Here is a 22,744-nt window from a genome sequence, read left to right as displayed (position 1 = left end):
GCACGACCGGACTCGGCGAGGCCGTAGCTCAGGGCGTCCCCGTCTGCTACACGCCACAGCAGCTCCACAGCCGGCCAGCTCGCTCGACTCGGCACTTGGTTTCTTAGTTCATTCAGGTGTGTCTCTCCAGTGCGTGTGGGTCTTTTCGAGCGTCCGTCTCTCCTCGGAAAGACCTGCCGCTCCTCGTGTCGAAACCCCGGAAGTCGAGCCTGTCTTCCGCTTCCAGCCCACGTGATATGAGTCACCCAAACTCCGCCCACTCATTAGGTCAAGTGAGCTACTTCCCATCTCGTGATATGTTTTTGTGCTGTGCATTTGTGGATCAGTCTACCTTGACCTCACCTGGCCCTTACACTTCCCTTACTTCACATCTCCCAGGGGAGTTCATAACATCCCTCCCCCCATAAAAGAAAAACTAAACCATGTGAAATCATAAAGCACCTAATGTTTTCAATGCGTTTTGTTTTTACCACTTTTTTTTTATCTTTTTATAGAAGAGTTTTATTACATTTTATATTTTTTTGATAGAGGTTTTCTAATCTTTATACCACTTCCCCAACATCCATACTATTTACATGAAAACATTAAAATCTAACAGGGCAAAAGGACAATCAGGGACTCTCCCTTCAACGAGGCAACAGAGTCCCACTAAACCAATCCACTTCCTGTTCCTACGAGACATAAGCTCCCAAAATCTCTGGACAGACTACAATCACTCTCTGAATGCCCGGCACATCAAGTTGGATCGATGGGCATGCGTGACAGAGTATCCGCCAGGATGTTATCTTTTCCTGCCACGTGCTTCACCACTAGACTATAAGGCTGCAAGGCTAAAGCCCACCTGAACACCCTTGGGTCAGCGGTCTGGAAACGGGCAAGAAATACCAGTGGGTTGTGGTCTGTGTAGACCTCAACCTCTCGTCCAGAATGGGACACATACACCTCAAAATGTTTCACTGCAAGTACTAGACCCAATGCTTCCTTCTCTATCGTAGAGTACGCTCTCTGATGTACATTGAGCTTCCTGGAGAAATAGGCTACTGGTCTATCTCGTCCTGCCTCATCACACTGCAGAAGTACAGCACCCACACCAATGTCGCACGCATCCACAGCCAACTTAAAGGGGATGTCAAAGTTCGGTGCAAGCAAAACGGGCTCGCAGGCCAAGATCGTCTTAACCCCCCCAAACGCCTTCTCACATGCATCAGTCCATACAAACTTCGCTGTTTTCTTCAGCAGGTCAGTCAAAGGCGCTGTGACAGCCGCAAAGTTTGGCACAAATCTACGGTAAAACCAGGGCCGGCCCCTGGCATAAACACTCTATGCGGTTGTTTAGGGCCTCAGCCGTCAGGTGGGGTCACATGATCAGAAAGGTACCGGGGTTCATTCAAGTCATTTTAACACTGAGGTCGGTGCGCGCGTTTACGCGACGGTCTTGATATGTTTTTGTTTATATTTCGGTCATTTTACGCCGTAGAAACGCGGTTTAACTGCTCCCGTGACCGAGGGACGGCTCTCCTCTTTCAAATACACCCGCCCTCGATGACCTACGTTATTCACAGCCAGGGTTTGAGAGCCAATAACAGAGCATGGTGCCCGCATCGTCCCCTCTCACTGTGCGTAATTGGTTGAATCCATGGTTTACCTACAGCGGCTGGCATGGTGAGAGACGGCAGAGGAGACCGAGCTTCAAACCCGCAGAATCGTTTGGAGAGCGAGAGAAGCGGTGATGACGGTACTTCAGACGCTGAAAGTTTTGACTCATCTGATGAGCAGGATTATTTTAAAAAAAATATGAGAAAGTTCAGACTTAAACTCAGCTCCAGCTCTGTATACAGACCTGTTAAGCTCTTACACTTTTTTTTTTACCTTTCACACAGCACAGACACAGTGACAACACACATTATATGAACAATGTAAATTGTGTGTTTTCTGTTTATTTAGTAAATATTTTTGTTTGAAGAGGAAAAAAAGCAAATTTCTCATTTAAAAAATCTGATGAAGCTTTGAAGTCAATATTCAGCTTCTTTTATCTCACATTTAAGACATTTGGTGAAAATAGAATGCCAGAATGACAACATTTGTGCTCAAAAGGCGATTTTACAAGATTTCATTTTAGACTTGTTTTCTACACTTATCTATTAGGCTACTGTATTCATATCCTATTTCAAGCACCAAAAGAGTTTGTTCTCATGACTGAAGAAGTGTTTTCACAAGGGATTTGAAATTTTTCAGAAAATTTGGCCTAAATTATTTCTTTATACAGTGTTCTAGGACAAATTGGCCTCAGTAGCGGAAGATAAAACACCTGAGTATTGTTACATCTGTCTATCAAACATGTCTGTATTCAGTTTTAAGCAGTGTATGTGATTTGGTGTTTGCGCTTAGAGTGGGCCACAAACAAAAATCTTGTTTAGGGCCACCAACATGCTAGGGCCGGCCCTGGGTAAAACCCGCACATTCCCAATATTCTCAACACCTCCCGTCGGTTCTTAGGCTGGGGAAGACCCAAAATGGCCTCCACCTTGGCTCTGCGTGGCCTGACCTTCCCCTGCCCTACCTGGTGTCCTAGGTAAGTTACCTCTCCCTTACCGAATTCGCACTTTGGTAGGTTGACAACTAAGCCTGCCCGTTTCAGCCTCTCAAACAACTGTCGCAAATGGTCAAGGTGCTCCTCCCACGAACTGATAAACACAACCACGTCATCAATGTAGGTGACTACAAAGCTCATATGTGACCCGATCCATCAAAATGAGTCGGAAGTCGCAACGTTCTATTTTTAGATAATCAGCTGATAACATGGAAAACCCATAGAAAATCAAAAAATTTTTTTTACCCTAATTTCAAAGCAATGACATTCAAAAACAATCTCCCAAAGTTTCACAGTCCAGATAATTGAGAAAAGGCACGTAAATGATGATTAAAGTTGACTTGCAACTTAAACCCTCTGAAAATGAGTGTTGCTTCGGTGCAAAACATGAAATATCTTCTGAACCGTTCATGATAGAGACGAGCTGTAAACTGCATCTGAATCGCGGGATTCTCCGCTTTCCGACGGTCATTGAATGTCGCCTCTATGGCGAGCAGGGACGGGTACAGAAACAGATGCTAAACCGAGTAGCATCGACGCTAACAGAGCGTAGCATTGACGCTAACAGAGCGTAGCATCGATGCTAAACCGAACGTAGCATCGATGCTAACCCGAACGTAGCATCGATGCTAACCCGAACGTACACGCTTGCACATGTTTTACAAAATGTCAACAAAACATGACAACTTCTGAACCGTTTATGATAGAAACGAGCTGTAAAAAGCATCTGAATTGTGAGATTCCCTGCTTTCCGAGGGTCATTGAATGCTGCATCTATGACAACAAGGGACCGTATAGGTTGCCTGTAATCACGTGGTACAGGAACAGATGCCAGCATCACTGGCAAAAACTTTAACTGCTATTTTCTCAGGTTTTAGAACGGAATGAGAGAGTAGGAGATCGTAATTCAAATGGCCACATCTCGAAAACCATCAAATGTATGACTCTGACTAGGGTATCATTTTAAAGCTTATTTTCTAATCTTTCCATTGATACCAAAATCTCAACTTTGAAATTTGGGTCACTGTGACTCATTTTGATGGATCGGGTCACATATTATCAGTCACTCCATTCATGAGCCGCTGAAACGTGGCTGGTGCATTCTTCATTCCAAATGGAAGCACATTACACAAATACAATCCTTCAGACGTCACAAAAGCTGAGACCTCCTTGGCTCGGGTCGTTAATGGCACCTGCCAATACCCTTTTAGCAGATCTAACTTTGAGACAACCGTCGCTCCACCAATACGGTCTATGCAGTCTTCCAACCTTGGGATGCGTCTGCTCGAGTCACCTGATTTACTTTACGATAGTCTATACATGGTCTAACGGTCTGGTCAGGCTTAGGGACAAGCACCACCGGGGAGCTCCATTCGCTCTGCCCCCTTTCAATGGCACCTATCTCTAACATATATGACAACTCCTCCTTTAACATTTGTTGCTTAGAGGGTGGCAGCCTGTAGGGGTGCTGCTTTATTGGGGAGGAACCACCGACATCTACATCATGAACTGCCAAAGTAGTTCGCCCTGGAACATCTTTAAACAGAGGTGAAAACTCTACCAACAGCCTCTTGATGGCAGACTGCCACCCAGCAGATATATGAGCTAGATGGGAGTCTAATGCCTGAAGGGCCGCAAGGTTTTTCAGCCGGAAACCAACTGTCTCCCGATCATCCACCCCACTCTCCTCAGGCACCTGACTCATAACCATACAAACCACCGCTGGAGCTGGAGATCGATTTACATATCTTTTCAACAAATTAACATGACATAAACGGTCTTTTCGCCTCCCATTTGGGGTACTAATGATATAGTTCCGATCACCCACTTTCTTGAGCACCGAGTATGGACCAGAAAAGGATGAACCCAGGCTACAGGTCCGCTGTGGGATCAGAGCCAAAACCTGATCACCAACATCAAAGCACCGGTCCACAGCTCTCTTGTCAGACTGCACTTTCATACGAGCTTGAGCTCCTTTCAGGTGTTCCCTCGCCACACAGCCGGCAACCCGCAACCGATCTTGAAATTTTGAAACATACTGTAACATATTGTCATTTGTCTGTGGCTGTGTCAACTGTTCTTTCAACAATTTGAGCGGACCCCTCACTTCATGGCCAAAAACAAGCTCAAATGGGGAAAACCCGGTCGATTCATTTATAGCATCTCTGTACGCAAACAGCACAAAGGGAACTGCCGTATCCCAGTCTGCAGGGAACTGTACACAATATGTCTTTAGCATTGTTTTTAGGGTCTGGTGAGCACGCTCCAGAGCCCCTTGAGACTCTGGATGGTACGCTGAGGACACCGCCTGTGTGATGCCTAACCCAGCCATGACTTCCTGAAAGACTCCAGACACAAAATTAGTTCCTCTGTCATGCTGTATCTGCTTAGGAAGGCCAAACCTTGAAAAGAAACTAACCAAGGCCTCTATGATAGTACACGCCTTAATGTTTCTCAAGGAAACAGCTTCTGGAAACCAAGTGCTACTATCCATGATGGTAAGCAAATACTAATTTCCCTTCCGGGTCTTAGGCAACGGGCCAACACAGTCAATAATCACTCTAGCAAAAGGCTCCTCCATAACTGGGATGGGATTCAAAGGTGCTTTTGGAACCTTTTGATTTGGCTTCCCAACAACTTGACACTCATGACAAGACCGACAAAAATTCACCACATCCTTACGAAGCTGGGGCCAATAGAAATGACGTCTTATCCTAGCTAGCGTTTTCCTGACACCGACATGTCCAGCTAGGGGAGACTCATGGGCCATCCTGAGAACTTCTCCTTGATAACTTCGGGGTAACACTATTTGCTCACATACACTCCATTACTCGGTGGCCGGCCTGTCAAGAAGCCGCCATTTCCTCATGAGCACATCTCCCCGAAGAAAAAACCCTTCAGCCATGTCTCGACTTTCCTCCTCCGTTGCTGCCGTTTCTCTCAGGAGAGCTAAGGTAGGATCTGTTGGGTAAAAAAAAAAGGAAAAGCACTGAGCTCTGATACAGCAGAGAGAGACAGAGAAGGGAGGGGTGAGCATGAGGAAACCAAGAGAGTGCTGAGGAAGCAAGGGAGGAGTGGTCAGAGTGTGCGCATGCGTGGGAGTGCATCGTAAGTTTGGTGTCTAGGTGCCTACAGAGGGAGTCAAGGGGGGTAACGTAGATAACGCCCGTCAGCAAGACTGTGTGGCGCCAATGAAGCTGAACTTGGGATGAACCCCAACACGTGCCATAGTAAGACACGTCCATGAAGGCGGGGATTAGCATCGTGCGATGTCGTGTAATTTTAGTTGAACAAATCAGCGGGGTAGATCGTAGTCGAACCATCATCGTCAACCATCATTTGAATAGAAGGGAGGATCGTAAATAAAAAGCGAAGACAAAGAGATAAGAACTTAGTCTGGTCCGGAACAGGCTCGGGTTTATGTCCATTTTTTCTAAGTGGCATAAACTCTACTGCACCAAAGCTCAGTCTACTCTGATCGCCTTGTGGAGCTATTATTATACTCTGATGGGATTTTTCTTATAACTTTGATGAACAACTTTTATAACCTTTGAGCATATTCGATCGCATTATTTTGTACTAATTACATGTTGGAATAAAAGAGATCCTTGATCGCAACTGGCCCTGTTTTGGATCTTATTTTTCCTCCGACATAATTGGCGAAGCCAGCCAGGAGGGATTGCGAGCAGCTGAGGACGTGCCAGGGTGGACAACCTGCAACTCATCACACTTGTGGCCACAAATTAAAGGTAAAGCAGTTAATTTTCTGCTCAAATTTGTGTGACTGAGTGCAGGTCTCCGCCAAGGTAAGATAACTCAGAAAATATAAGCTTGCCCCTAAAGAACCTAGCTGTAAATTGTTGTTAACTCCCAAACCTTAGGTCGTAAATACAACTGACTGAGCTTTGGTGCAGATTCCATGTTTTGTATGTCTTTTAAAGGGATAGTTCAACATTTTGGCAAATTGGCCCATTGCCATAATCGCTATAGTCATAGCAGTAGGTTCGTTACCTTTAATTGTTGGTGTAAGCTATTTTTAGAACGGCGGAGCGGAGCAACAGGCTGCTCAGGGCTATGCTATGGAGGCTAAGGGAATTTCTTGGTTTTCCTCATCAAACTCATCAAATACACAACCCAACAACTCCAAAAGGCTGTCGTGGACAAGTTGTGACCTGCACATTCACCACGCTATGAGATAATAATGGAACGTTACGAAACGGAGCCGTTTTAGAGGTAAATTCATGCAAAACTGCTGATGCGCGTTGCGTTCAGGGACAGTTTTTCAGCAAGCAGACTCTGTATTTACCTCGAAAACGGCTCCATTTCGTAATGTTCCATTATTATCTCATAGCGTGGTGAATGTGCAGGTCACAACTTGTCCACAAAAGCGTTTTGGAGTTTTGGGATTTTGTATTTGATGAGTATAATGAGGGAAACCAAGAAATTCCTTTAGCCTCCATAGCGTAGCTCTGAGCAGCCTGCCGCTCCGCTCCTCCATTCTAAAAATAGCTTACACTGACAAATAAAGGTAACAAACCTACTGCTATGACTATAGCGATTATGGCAATGGGCCAATTTGCCAAAATGTTGAACTATCCCTTTAACCTCTCCATCTGTATGTTATCTGTTCTGAACCACTGTCTAGAATCTGTGTCTGTGGATATATAAAATTGAAGATAAGTTAGTGCATGTTTGAAAAAATAGAAAAAAAAGAAAAGAAAAAGAAAACCATGGTGCGGAGTGAATGAATGAGACAACACTGAATGTGGTGATTGGATTGTGGCTATTAGTCTGTTTGGGGTTTTTTGCTGGACTGGCATGGACTGCTTTGCATGCGGCTATGTTAAGATCTGAGTGAAATTCTTCTCACTAATCGAAGTGGCAGCGTGCTATAAATCTAAAATACCAAAGTGGGGGGGAAGTTCCAGGTTAAATTCTGATGATACCGCTCTCAAGACATCGAGAGGTCTGCTAACCTGAATAAGGGAATTTAGAGAAACTCTGATAAGCCAGCTCTCATGGTGATTGAGAGGTCTGTTGAGCAGAGCAGTACAATAAGTGCTGAATTTAGAGAAACTCTGATAAGCCAGCTCTCATGGTGAATGAGAGGTCTGTTGAGCAGAGCAGTACAATAAGTGCTGAATTTAGAGAAACTCTGATAAGCCAGCTCTCATGGTAAATGAGAGGTCTGTTGAGCAGAGCAGTACAATAAGTGCTGAATTTAGAGAAACTCTGATAAGCCAGCTCTCATGGTGAATGAGAGGTCTGTTGAGCAGAGCAGTACAACAGGTACTGAATTTAGAGAAACTCTGATAAGCCAGCTCTAATGGTGAATGAGAGGTCTGTTGAGCAGAGCAGTACAATAGGTGCTGAATTTAGAGAATCTCTGATAAGCCAGCTCTCATGGTGATTGAGAGGTCTGTTGAGCAGAGCAGTACAATAGGTGCTGAATGTGAAAATCTCTGATGATCCAGCTCTCATGGTGATTGAGAGGACTGCTGATCAGAGTGTATAGTACGTGAGGTACTAAGTTTAAAATCTCTGAGGATCCCGCTCTCATGGTGATTGGGAGGACTGCTGACCAGAGTGTATAGTACGTGAGGTACTATACTTCGTGCACGGTTGTAAATAGTGTATATATATCTATATGTTAACCAGCTTGTGTAAATTGCATTAATAGTGAGTAGTAATATAGAACTAGACGACGTATATATATACTGTATGTGTGTAGGCCTATGTGTGTGTGAGTGTATGCAGTGTTTCCCCTAGCCGTTTTGTCTTGGGGGGGTGCGGGTCGATGAGTCCGGGGGGTGGGGGGGGGGTTGTATGTGAAGGTGTGTGTGTTCATTTCTCGCGCGCTCTGTTTGGATTAAATAAACACAAATAGGCTACAAACACACACATTGGCCTCTAGTATTTTATATTGTTTTCATATATTTTACTGATCGAAATTATAGAATAGGCCTACGAGTGTGTGTTTTATTGAGTGTGCGTATGAAAATAGTGGGTTTTTTAGGTGCTGTGGCTACAAGCAAATTTCATATTGTCTCTGTACAAAGACTTATTCAAGATTTGCGTTTGGGCAACACTGAAATATAACAGGCAAAACATCGAAATTGATTTATTCATGGCCACATTAAGTGAAATTATTAACTTTACCGATTATCCATCTGTCCTGCTGTGAGTGGACAACTTCTTTCAGTGGTGACTGACTGTATAAAAAATAAGATATAGGCTGTAGTCTAATATATAATGAACTAGGGATGCACATGTTTAACCGTTAACCGATAACAAGAACCGATTGACCGATTAATACTATCGGTTATTTATTTATTTTATTAGCTCCTTATGTCGTCAACTCATGGGGGCGTGTTGGCACGAGTTCACGTGCCTTCAGTCATATTTCGCAGCAAAAAGTTACACAGGAGGACTGACAGTATGTGCAGCAGCAGCCCCAGTGAAGGAAGGTCAGACAATAAATGTAGCCTACGGACATAGATGTGCATCACCTGTAACAACGGCGCTGGAAAAAAAAAAAAAAAAAAAAGAGGACGTCGCTGCTCTCCAGCCTGTTCACCTGCAGCTCTCCTGCAGCTCCACGGAGGAGCTGTCAGAGGAGCTCTGCTGCTCCTTCAGTGGGGTGTTTGGCTGCACTTTGTATAAAAACAGTTCTACATTGGACGATCTAACCTCCAGAGCGCACTGATCAGCTGAGACAGAGCGCACTGATCAGCGGTCGCGGCGCACGTGTGTATTTAGCGGCAAAAAAAAAAAAAAAAAATTGAAACAAAATTTTTTTTTTTTTTTTTTCTTTTTTTGGCCGTGCGCCGCAAGATTCTTAATCTTATCGGTTAACAAGCGTCGGTTATCGGTCAGAAAAAAAATTCAAAATGTGCATCCCTATAATGAACGCTGACGCTCAGCAGGTGAGGAGAACAACTGTAGGCGGAGACGCTCAGAGAGAAAGTCAACAGCAGCGGATCAGCTGATCTCTCCCTCCGTACAAACGCTCCGTTCTGATCCACTGGACTTTCAAAGTAAAGCTGACGCAGCTGATAATGAGTTAAATAGTGAAACAGCGGTGCTTTTATCGCCAGTTTTATGATTAAACAAAATAGACCAGACGCCAAAACGACTGCTGCAGGGCGCGAGCCGGCCGCGGAGGTGCACGCCGCGGTGAATCTGATTCGCGGCGCTTCCTCGCCCGGTGTGTAGGCTACCCGGCGTGAGCGCTGGTATTTAAAAATCAGATGGCAGAGGGAGAATAGTGCCGTTTGGTTGCTTGGGCAGCTTGGGTGCTTCAGGTGGAGCGCTCTACAGTTTGATCAGACCAACAGGTCCGCTTTGACCGCGATTGGCTCCTTGATGTCCGGTTTTTCAAGGGGGGCGGGGGCCCGTGCAGGCGGGGCGGGCCGCCCCGCCAATAGAACGGTAGGGGAAACACTGGTGTATGTGTAAATCTGACAAAATAGAGTCATTAGAGAATTTGTATGAACAAACTGAACTAGGATATGCTTTCCTAGGAATACTGACAGGTTTAATGTTCGTAGTGTTTCTTACTGGGGTAATTTGGAGGATGATTGAAACACAGTAACTAGAGTAAAAAGAGAAAACTGTGGTGAATTGACAGTGCTAACAGTAAAGCATTTTTTTTTTAACAATCTAACTATCTAGGACAAAAGCACATTTTAAACAGTAATATAGAAAATAAAATTAAGTTAAAATAATAAAACTGACATAACATTAACATTATTTATTATTTTAACATTATTTACTAAATCTGGCACAGTCACAGAAAGAGTTCCCTGAGCTGCTGTGTAAGCGGGCCAACAGAGGCCTGTGGGGGAGTACCAAGATAGTCTGGAAAGTACCATAAATCCACTCTACTCTGTGTACTGCCATCCCTAGGAGAGCTAATTGGGGAACTGATAACGACACACACAAGTTGGACAGAGAGAGAGAGAGAGAGAGAGAGAGCAAAACTCAAAGTTAAACATTTAAATCCAATATAAAAATAATAATAATAAAAACACATGCCACTGTTATCACAATAACATAAAATAAGAAGGAAGAAAAATATTACTGATAAATAAACTATTATAACTAACAATAATAAATAATAAAAATAAAAGACACAATTTAGGCCATCTAAAAGTTAAAACCACAGTAAGTGGCAACAGTAGTGGATAGACAAGGCGCAAATCAAACTAAGTAAACACACTCAACAAACCAAAGCAAATAGAGCCACAGCAAAGATAGTTAAGCATAGGAGCAGAACTGAGGAAAAAGACTGTGGGATGTTGATCCCAATGGAGGGAATACAGAGACAGCACCAAAAAAAACATGAGATGCAAGTTCAAAAAATGTATGGTAAAAAGGCATAGGAGAACGTCTAGAGAGGCATAGTGGCCTACAGCTGGAACCTTCATTGAAAAATGTTGTGATGAAGTGGCAGTCGACATCAAACATTGTGCAGCAAAAGACTCCAATGACAACAGAGAATACAAGCAAACAAAAGAGAGAGAAGTGCTGCAGTGGTTTGGACAAGAAGGACTACGACAACAACGAACCCTGTGTCCACGGCGCCTGTTGATATCACTGATGAGAAAAAATTTCCCTGATGGAGTTGAAACACAGGCAGGGGTTGTGGGAGCAAAAGAAGAAAGAGTTCTGACGACTCCCATGTGGACAATAAACTCATCACCGCCACCATATGACCCTGAAGAGCCAATGATCAACAACACCTCAAGAACCCTCTCACCTGAACCAAAGATCACTCCAAAAAACTGACACAAGGATACAGCCTAAGCTCAGCTGGTAGAGCAGAAAAAAAGGGCCATGATGTCACAAACTGATGTAAACAGGACGATACAGCAGCTGGATGAAGATGAAGAAGAATTTAAGAAAGTATTACGAAAGTTATTGAAGAATGGAGAAGAGGCGGGAGCAAAGGAGATGAATGCAAGGCAAATGAAGAGCGAACCATTGCAAATGCAAAATGGAAAAGATTGGGCCCACGAGATTTGGACTTCCGGACTCCAAATGACCAACAGGATGAAGAAGTAGCAACTTCAGTGTGTCCATCAACGTGAGCCAGTGGACAAACCAAGCGTGAATCATTGTCCTTTATGGATATGATTGGCCTGGCTGGCAGACTGCCAGACCTCACTGAAGGAGCACACAAGTGGATCGGGAAGCTAGAAGAAGGTACAGCAGGTGTGAAGATGGTACTAGGGAATATGGAATCCCTATTAATGCATGTGATTAGAAAGCAAATGGCAGAAGAAAAGAATGAACAGCTAGTAAACAAACTAGCCCAGCAGCAGCTTGGTGAACTCACCAAGCAGAAGAAGGATAAAGAAGAAACATAAGGTCCAGTAGTGACAGTGACCCAATCAAGCCCACCACAGTCAGTAGTAACAGAAACACAACCACCTGCAACCCAAGCCACCACACAAGTCACCAACTCTCCATTGTCAAATCCAGCGGCTGCAGGAAGACCAAGTGCACCATTTATATATGTGCATTACACAACAACAAGTGGAGGATATCAGAATGAATCCTCCAGGAAGATGGAGACCAGCACAAAGAGGAGCCCTGACGAGATACCAAAAGAGATTATATCAACAAATTCAGTTTTATGAGGGAGATTATGACGGCACATCTAATGATGAACTATGTTGGCAATGTCAACAACCAGGACATTGATGCAGAGACTGTCCCACAAGACAACGGACAGACGCTAAAAATTGGCAATTGTGGAACCAGGAGGGTGACTGATTTGTGTTCTGCATTTTTTTAGTGTTCCTATTCACCCAGATTTTCAAAACATTTTTGTATTTACCTACAAAGGGCCGCAGTATACATATACCAGACTGCCACAAGGGTATGTAGAAAGTCCATCTTTGTTTAACAAAGTACTGACCCAAGACCTACAACACTTAGATTTAGATAGCTAAATCCTTCAATATGTAGATGATTTGTTGGTTTGCAGCCCCACTAAAGTAGCCTAGAAATCTAGACGCACCCTAGCAGCAGCAAATATAGGTGGGTCTAGAAACGAGCCATAGGAACTTTTTGAGTCTCGAACACCGCTTGTGTTCACCAATCACAGCGCTCTATCTGTTTAGAGAATCGTTGGGCGGCTTAACGCGATGACGACATAGACTTTAATTGGCTTGTCAGGCTAACATCATCCTGCTCTTTGCTCTGATTAGTCGTAGCGCTACCCTATTGCGTGCAGAGGCAGTTTGAAAGACAGCCTTCATCTCACCCCCTGGATTGAGCCGACTCCGAGGTCTTCCGGTCGTTGCCAGACTAGACATGTTAATGATATAGTCTGGCTTGTCAGGTTACCACTAAAGAACAATATAAAAATACTTTGTAAATGTTTAAATGCTTTAGCTAAAGGAGGACACAAGGTAATCAAAACCACATTGTAGAAGTACTTTCATCTCTGAGAATGGCAGAATACAGTCGTTCATGGATTAGTGTGACAATGATGAAAAACGTCACCCATGCATGCTCTTATTAGAGCAGCAGTTCAAAAAATTATATCACAAAGCTACATTTGTATGATGCGACTGAAGCAACTTTCCAAATGTTAAAACAGGAAAGCAACCACTTACATACTGCAGCATAAAGCTAGACAACATTGAAATCAGACTGCCACCTTGTAACCAAGGCTTGGCAGCCTTATACATAAATTGGTGATACTTTACTGTACATGTGCATTGTTAACTAGCCCAGAACTTGTGCAATACAGTAAATCCAGCAGGTCACACCAGTAGATGGAACTCCTCATGACTGTGTACTAGGGTTGTTCGGTATACCGGTACTAGAGTGGTACCGGGGTACTGACGCATTTAAAACGGTACTATACTGCGCTTAGATGGGACCGGTACTTTCATTTTGCGCCGCCGGCAGCGGTGACGTCGCCGCGTGAAGTCGCCGCATTGTAATTTGAGCCGAGGCGAGCGAGTGAGCGAGTCACAAACGAAGCAAGGTGTTGTTTTTATTACCGTTACAGCGCCACCTGTCCATGTGCCTGTGTTTGTGTGTGTCTGTGTGTGTGTGTGCGCGCCGCGCGCGAGAGAGACGGGCCGCGACAGACTCGTTAATTAATGCAAACAGCTGGTTGATAAGTTCGTTTTTACCGCGGATCACCACTGGCATGCTCTCTGTCTCTGTCTCTCTCTCTCTGTCTCTGTCTCTCTCTCTCCCTCTCTCTGTGAGTGAGTGAGTGAACAGCGCTACGCGGAGATGAATTAACGGAGCGATATTGCGTTGATTGGGGGGGGGGGGGGCTTGGTCTTGATTCTGTGGCGCTGCATATGGGAAACAATAGGTGTGTGTTTGTGTAAAATGAACGTTTGTGTTTCATTCTATAAACTACTGAGAACAATTTCTCCCAAAAATTACAACTGGTCAAAATAACAAAAAATGATGCAGTGTTTTCAGACCTCAAATAACGCAGTTGATAATCATTTTTAAACAGACCACTAATGATTTAATTTAGGAAGAGTTCAGTACTGATGCATATGTTATAGTTCTAAGATTTTCTATTAAAATAAAGTCAATAATGACATTTTTTGTGTTCTCTTTTTATTTGGAAAAGTACCGAAAAGTATCGAAAAGTATCGAAAAACATGTTGGTACCGATACCGGTACCAAAATGTTGGTATCGTGACAACACTACTGTGTACAGGTGACATATTTATGCATGCATGCATACATGTGATGATTTATAGCAAAATCACACATTGCAGGCAGTGAACCCTCAACAACTATCTTTTCTCTCATCCAAGCACAGGATAGTAATTTACCACAGAAAAGATTGTGTAGATCAAAAGGTGTACTATTATGAAAATACTGATGACCAGACAAGAGTTTGCGGCGAAATCAAGCAGATCATTTTGTTCTTCCACTGTTTTTTTCTTATGTGTACGGTTAGGATGGCGCATGGTCAGGACCATTGTGCCAGGGGGGAAGCAATCAGACACCTACTGGTTGGGCCCATTTTTGGTGGAAACAGTGGATAGAAGACTACAAGAATGTAGAAGTTTGCACTAAATATAATAGCTTTTCGCCGCCTATGCGCAGATACCATCATGTCATGGTCCATTTCATCATCTTATGGTAGATTTTGTTGACATGATTGAAATGTAATTTTTGTAGATGAGTAGAAGCAGTATCAACAAAAGCACCAGGTCATACTGTAAGTCAGTAACCAAGTTCTGGTGTACAGAAGTGGTTCCGAGGTTTGGTATGCCAAACACCATCAGTTCAGTCAATAGTGAAATCCAAACTGTATAGAATAATAGTTGACAGTAAACACGGGCTGAATTTGATAAGATGCTTTGCCTTTGGCACTAATACTAGAATTCACAAAGTTTTATTTAAACAGGTAAAAGTTCTTATCACAGAGCCAAACCAAAGACTACAGCCAGGCAACTGGATGTATGTTGAGGTTTTTGTAAAGGAAGGAGAATCAAACCAGACGTGAAGGACAACTGAAGGTCATCTTGGTAACATCAACTACATTGTAAGTCGACGGTAAGAGTTTTTATTCCTCCTAACCATTGCTGTAGAGCAGATGATCCTTCGAGGACAATATATGGCTGCAGAAAAAGGTGCAGCAGCTCCTTAGTTGGGAGGAGCCAGTGTTACCACCTCGCAGAGAGACCAACTAATGGAGACAGTAACATGGCTCCATAACATATGACAGCTTTCAAACACCAACTTAAGGCCCTAATGTCATATGTTTGCTTTGATTTGGATATGATATTAAAGTGTAGGCCCCTAAGTTCAGCTAGGTTGACTTAGGAGAAGATATATTTTACTTATATATGTTTTTTCTGTGTATTAATTATATTTCTGTTTGCCTTACTGACAGATACACCATGACAGACCACTACGAGACAAGACCAGTGCAGGCAATACCTGGAAAGGCCAGCGAACCATCTCATGGTGCCATCAAGGCCAGGGGTGATTCCTCGCTATGGAACATACATAGCCGAGCCAGCCTAAGGTCTAGACGTGGCAATGCAACCTCAACCATGATCATTGTACATGGGACAGCTGATGAGTCCATATCTTCCATCGCAGTATAAGGGACGCCCATGATGCAGCCGACACCTACCTGGGAATCACTACTACATATATCAGCACCATCATGTATGATCCAAGTGGAGATGCAACCGACTACACCATGACAGTTGTGTATCCTGAGATTAATGCAACTACTACAGAAGCTGTAACGCAGCATGCAGAAAGACTGGTCAACACTCGCCACTGCTAAGCCACAATATGAAGGCACTAAGAACTAAGAACTAAAAAACAACTGTCTGATGACAGAGAATGGTCAACACATGAAGAAACTACATCAGCTAAGGGACAAGAAAAGATTGGCTCACGAGAATCACGAGTTGTGACAGGAAGGCAGAGCCATGAAGGAAAACACCATGAAGAAGAGCTTTGATGCTGATGGACATTACACCTGTTCCCTCTGATTTACTGTTGATATACCTGTTGTCATACTCAGACAAGGCAAATACATAAGTATCTTAATGACTTGTTACTATGTTAGAATTACTAATAAGACATATTCTCACATAGACAAGAACCTACTAATTCTTTTGATCTACTGCCGTACCATGTAAACAATTTGCCAACAACTACATCTGCGGAAGACATATGTGTATCTATTAATAGAGAAATAGTGAAACTTACAGTGGTTAAATACATTAAATACATAGTTGAACATTTATTGATGGTTTTTAATATTTTAATGCCACCACTACTGCATTATGAGTCACAACTAACTGCTGTCTGACTCACATCATACATGTTGTTTTTAGTTATAGTTTAGTTTAGTCTCTGCTTTTAACTGATTCTGGTAAACACACTATGGTTAATATTGAAAAAATATTGTTTTGACCTACTGAAACTCTTTACTTACTGATTGTTTTGTCTTTATCATCTGCTGTAATCATGCATTATATGTCATTTTTGATTTGATGAGACTTTGCAAGTCTCACAGGGGGGAATGTTGGGTAAAAAAAAAAAGGAAAAGCACTGAGCTCTGATACAGCAGAGAGAGACAGAGAAGGGAGGGGTGAGCATGAGGAAACCAAGAGAGTGCTGAGGAAGCAAGGGAGGAGTGGTCAGAGTGTGCGCATGCGTGGGAGTGCATCGTAAGTTTGGTGTCTAGGTGCCTACAGAGGGAGTCAAGGGGGGTAACGTAGATAACGCCCGTCAGCAAGACTGTGTGGCGCCAATGAAGCTGAACTTGGGATGAACCCCAACACGTGCCATAGTAAGACACGTCCATGAAGGCGGGGATTAGCATCGTGCGATGTCGTGTAATTTTAGTTGAACAAATCAGCGGGGTAGATCGTAGTCGAACCATCATCGTCAACCATCATTTGAATAGAAGGGAGGATCGTAAATAAAAAGCGAAGACAAAGAGATAAGAACTTAGTCTGGTCCGGAACAGGCTCGGGTTTATGTCCATTTTTTCTAAGTGGCATAAACTCTACTGCACCAAAGCTCAGTCTACTCTGATCGCCTTGTGGAGCTATTATTATACTCTGATGGGATTTTTCTTATAACTTTGATGAACAACTTTTATAACCTTTGAGCATATTCGATCGCATTATTTTGTACTAATTACATGTTGGAATAAAAGAGATCCTTGATCGCAACTGGCCCTGTTTTGGATCTTATTTTTCCTCCGACAGATCCTGTAACTGCTCCTTCACTAAATTACTCTGGTTCAACTCTGGCGCTTTCTCCAAACCACACCACTTTGCAAAGATTGTGTCTACTAATTCAACCGGTGGGGTGTCCTCAGTTAAAGGAGGGTCCACATTTTCTTTTGCTCGAGACCGAGTCACCACGCACACCGGGAATGCTGCTGGAAATTCTTTCTCAAGAGCCCTAGTTTCCGCTACCTCACAGGGGGTGGGGGACAGATGGGGGGTTACCCAGGGAGCCACTGCTGTTTCATCAGTTGCCAAATCATTAGCCAACAGTAGGTGCACCCCAGCAACCGGCAACTCTGGCGCCACTCCTACCTCGGCGTATCCTGTGTAATGCTTGGTTCTCACAAACACTCGATACAAAGGCACGGCCAGGTAATCAGTGCCACCAAAACCCTTAGCTGGGACAAACCTCCCTATCGCAGCTGTGTCCGGTAGATCAATAGTACCGGCTAACAGGATGGAAATGCCACTAGCCGTGTCCCTCAACACTGTCACCGATGCCTCAGCCGTTCCCTTTTCCATAGCGACTGCTCCCTCTGACACATATTTCCCAAACTGCTTAAGCCCAATGCTGGTCACATCTGAAACTGGCTGCATGGCAGGCGTGAGTCCCAAACACACTAGCTCACGGCCTCCTTCCGCCCCTGAAAGTTCTTTCTGTGCCCCCACACAAGATACTTCACGACCATCTCTTCCAAATGTTGCCCCTCTCTTTTGCAGCACTGGACAACGCGATTTGAGATGGCCTGGTTTGTTACAATAGTGACATATGATCTCTCTGGGAAAGCTTTTCATATGGCCGGTCATTTCGAAATCTTGAAGGAGGGCGACCGCCATCACCTCTCCTGTCACCTCCATGCACTGGGGGGCGCCAGTTACCACTCACTTTATCATTAGCAGGTTCTCCAACAGGGGGCCGTGAACTACCACTACCATATTTCTCAAATGGGCGCTTCTCTGTGTTCCCTGTCCACTTACTCTGCCCTGGCCTCTCACGCCACTCACGTTTATCAGACCTTATGTCCTTATGAATTAGAGCGTAACGATCTGCAGCCTCAGCAGCTTTCGTCACTGAGGAAAGATCCAACTCACTCAAATACGTCTGAATGGCCTTTGGCAGACTTGGTTTAAACTGCTCAAGGAGTATGAGTTCTTTCAATGCCGCATAACTATAGGCTTCACTGGCTTTGAGCCACCTTTCAAACACCAGCGCCTGGTGCTTGGCAAACTCTGCATAGGACTGCTCTGTCTGAATTCGGTCAGACCTGAAACACTGCCTATAAGCTTCAGGGACAAGAGCATACTGCTTCAAAACTGCTGCCCGAACATGCCCATAATTCTCACTGGCCTCTATGCCAAGCATAATGAACGCTTCTTGAGCTTTACCTGTAAGTGAGCTTTGTATGAGAGCAACCCAGTGCTCCTCGTCCCAACCACGTTGCCTAGCAATCTTTTCGAACATTTCAAAAAAACGTTTCTACCTTCTCTGGTGAGAATTTTGGCACTAGTCGAATATTATCAGCAAAATTGAAGTCTTTCTTCTCCCTACGACCCGGTTCGTGGCATCGGAGGCGCAGCTTTTCAACTTCCAACTTTTCTCGCACTATCCTCTCTTCACGTTCCTGTTTCTCTCGCTCCAACCCCTGTTTCTCTAGCTCCATCCTCTCTTCACGTTCCTGTCTCTCTCGCTCCAACCCCTGTCTCTCTTGCTCCAACCGGTCTTCTCGTTCCTGTTGCTCTCGCTCCTTTTTCTCCTCGGGGTTATAGAGCAACAAAATGGCCTCCATCAATTGACCCTTCGCGTAAGCCCCGCCCCCTTGGTTACTGTTGCTACGGCGGGCAAGCTTTCACTCCCAGCCATGCTCCTGGCAGTATTTGGTATCGATTTCAAAGGAAATATCAGCAAATTTCTGGATAAACTGTTCTGAGATAATAGAGAGAAGAAGTCACAAAGATCATTCATAGTTTTCAGTGACGTGACTCGCGCAGGAGGATAAAACATCTGTTCAACGACACGACTGGACAATGTACAGAGCAACAGTAAGGACCGGTAATTTTACCGTCTATCAACCCACGAAGACTTAGGTCATCTCACTGGTCATGAAACGTTGTCAAACTCTAAGTTTTTGGGCGATTGTGAAACACATACAGCTTTCGCTGCTGTTTTTTTTTCTCCCACCACTGTATCAGTCAGTGAAAGCAATCCCTGCCTGGAGGATCCCTCGCCTAAAAGCCCAGGTAAAAGCCCTAAAAGTACAGCTGTCATTTCGGAGGTGAACATATGGTTATCCCCACATTTACACTTGCTCAAGTCGAAAAAAATGTCCGCTCGTATCTGAACATCTCTATATTGCTGCTGCCGCCGCCGCCACCGCCATAGTAGCAGCAGCAACAACAACATACTTCTCTACAAACAAATGTTTTTCGTCCTAGTCTCAAAATGTGTCCACAAAAGCAAACGTAATGACTCACTGCGGAAAGCTTGCCAGGCCTATAGTTACGGTTGCTAACGTAGGATTGGACAATAGCCGTTTGTGGGAGGAGTTGGCGAAGGGTCAATTTGGCCTTCGTACTATTTTCTGGCAACTCAAGCTCTAGCTCATTTGCTATTTCCCATAGTCGGGCCTTTTTAAGCCTTACCAATGTCTTGTTACGTACTTCTTCTGTCTCCTCACCAAACGCTTCAACGTCAAAGTCTGCCATCTTGGTCAGTCTCAAATGTAGTAAGGGACAACAGGGAAAAAAACTCAACGTGTACAATTATCACTGATTTTCAGAAAAAAAAAAAACTGGGTGACTTCCTTATCCTATCAATTTACCCCAGCTTACTGCTCAGCAACAGCATGTAAATATTTTTGGCAACAATTTAAACTATCAATCATCACAACCTGTGAATGATGATATAGCTACTTGCTAAACTGCCAATACTACACCTGTTACAAAACAGACGTCTCCACACGGCTAATAATACATGGGACAAAATGTTCACATTCACGATGAACACGCGCATCACACTCGACACGACAGCATAAGACCAGAGACCCGCATCTATTAAACAAACCACACACACGCGACCAATCAAGCTACGTTAAACGCCACCAACTCGGCTTTAAACGCCGTTACTCCTTCAGTAGCTAACTGAAAGCTAACAAAGCCAGCTAACATAAACGCAATTCAAAAATACAACAGTATCACACACTGACCAATACCACTGCCTGTCGGAATCCTAATCGCGGACGACGCCCCCAACTGTAACACACGTTGACAAACGGGACTGCATTAGCACATGAAACACGATATTACGTCAGCTCGTTTATTAAACTATGCCTGCCCTGAAACCTCCTGCTTGCTCCTGTGGTTATCTCTCTCTCAAGTGTATGCATAGACGTGAGTTTGTGTACCTGTCTATGTGTGTTTGTCTCTACCTGAGCATGGGAGTTGCTTCACTTACCCGCTCAGTAGTTTACCGCTTCTAGGCCCGGTACGACCCGGCACGACCGGACTCGGCGAGGCCGTAGCTCAGGGCGTCCCCGTCTGCTACACGCCACAGCAGCTCCACAGCCGGCCAGCTCGCTCGACTCGGCACTTGGTTTCTTAGTTCATTCAGGTGTGTCTCTCCAGTGCGTGTGGGTGTGGGTCTTTTCGAGCGTCCGTCTCTCCTCGGAAAGACCTGCCGCTCCTCGTGTCGAAACCCCGGAAGTCGAGCCTGTCTTCCGCTTCCAGCCCATGTGATATGAGTCACCCAAACTCCGCCTACTCATTAGGTCAAGTGAGCTACTTCCCATCTCGTGATATGTTTTTGTGCTGTGCATTTGTGGATCAGTCTACCTTGACCTCACCTGGCCCTTACACTTCCCTTACTTCACATCTCCCAGGGGAGTTCATAACACACATACACGGCTGAAAAATGTAAAACGAAAGGAAAGTGCAGGTTAGCTACCACGTGTAACCCTAGCCATGTTGTAAACAGAAATAAAACAAAAACACCGTCCACTTTATATGGAAAAGGACGTGCTTGACCGTTTGGAAGCTATATGCTTAAGAAATACAACTTAAACCACCCCTTAGCATTGAAATTAAAGTAATTAATATGAAACAATAGCGGAGCTCGTAGCTTGTGCACCTACCAGGGAAATAGCATCGTCCGACTGCGGCTACTCCCCGGGGTGCACGACCCTAATCCGCAGGGGCGATGCATTTAATTACCATAGGAAAAACAAGTTTTTGTGTTGTGTGGTGAGTTTTTATGGCAAGTGGAATCAAATAATCTTTTAACTCTGTTACATTTACACAACTCAAAATACTATAGTATTGTGCCAGGCCTGTGTGGAGCTGGCGTGGCGCTATAACGCTGCCACACAAATGCACCACATCAAAGAAGAAGACAAAAAGCTTCCCCACTGAATTCAAACTTTAAACATTATAAATAGATGAAATGATGACAGGGAATCGTGTCCGTGGAAATGTGATGATCAAAATGCCCTAAATGTGTGTAAATGATGGACTCTACTCACTGGTTACTCTCAACTTACCAGCTCTGGCTGTTTCAAGCTGATCCTGGTGCTGTTATAGGATGAGTTCATGCATCAGCTCACGGTGGACCCACATCTGCCAAATAGGGACACATGATTTTGATATTTCATTTAGACGTAGTTTAGATTGCTTTGTAGTCTGCCTGGACAAACATGATGCTGGTAATAAGTTACACATTTGTGAACACAACTAGCGTTTAATAAATCAAAAACGCGTATTTATTCACTTCTACCATAAATGAGGACATTTCTCACAGACTTAGAGAAGAAAATATTCAAATGAGGTGCAGTTAAAGAGCTGATAACAAAAGACGTAACGTTAGCATCTGCTGTTTATTAGCTACAACCGCTAGCTAGTTAACAATTAGCATTGCTAGCGTTGATTATCTTCTGGAGCTAACCGTTAGCTACAGGTCAACAATTTAAACACTGGTTGGAGAAGTTAGGTCGAAAAAATTAAAAACAACATAACGTGTGACCTACTTCATGAGTGAAGCAGTGATGAAGTCGTCAACCACAACAGAGTTTGACTCACTCACCTCACGAAGTTGACAGCATCTCAGTGCGATTCGGTGCTCTTATTGTGAAAATCCCCAGGGATCCTGGCAGCTGAGGGCGTTCACCCGTCCCTAGCCCCTCCCCTCAGACACTCCCCCCTCCACGCCAAAACCCTGACAGTAACTTGGCATTGAAAAAAAGAACATTGAAACCGAAAGAAAAAAAAATTGAAACTGAAAACCAGTGAGACTGGGGGGGGGAAATACAGTGTAAAAAAACACACACTGAAAAAAGATGGACATAAAGAAGAAATCTAAAGACTGACATTGAAAACTACATTATTCAATGCCAATACTTTT

Source organism: Trachurus japonicus, chromosome 21, assembly GCF_045865225.1.
Source record: "Trachurus japonicus isolate A0001 chromosome 21, Traja_1.0".
In the NCBI taxonomy this organism is placed as follows: Eukaryota; Metazoa; Chordata; class Actinopteri; order Carangiformes; family Carangidae; genus Trachurus; species Trachurus japonicus.
This window is presented reverse-complemented; position numbering follows the sequence as displayed.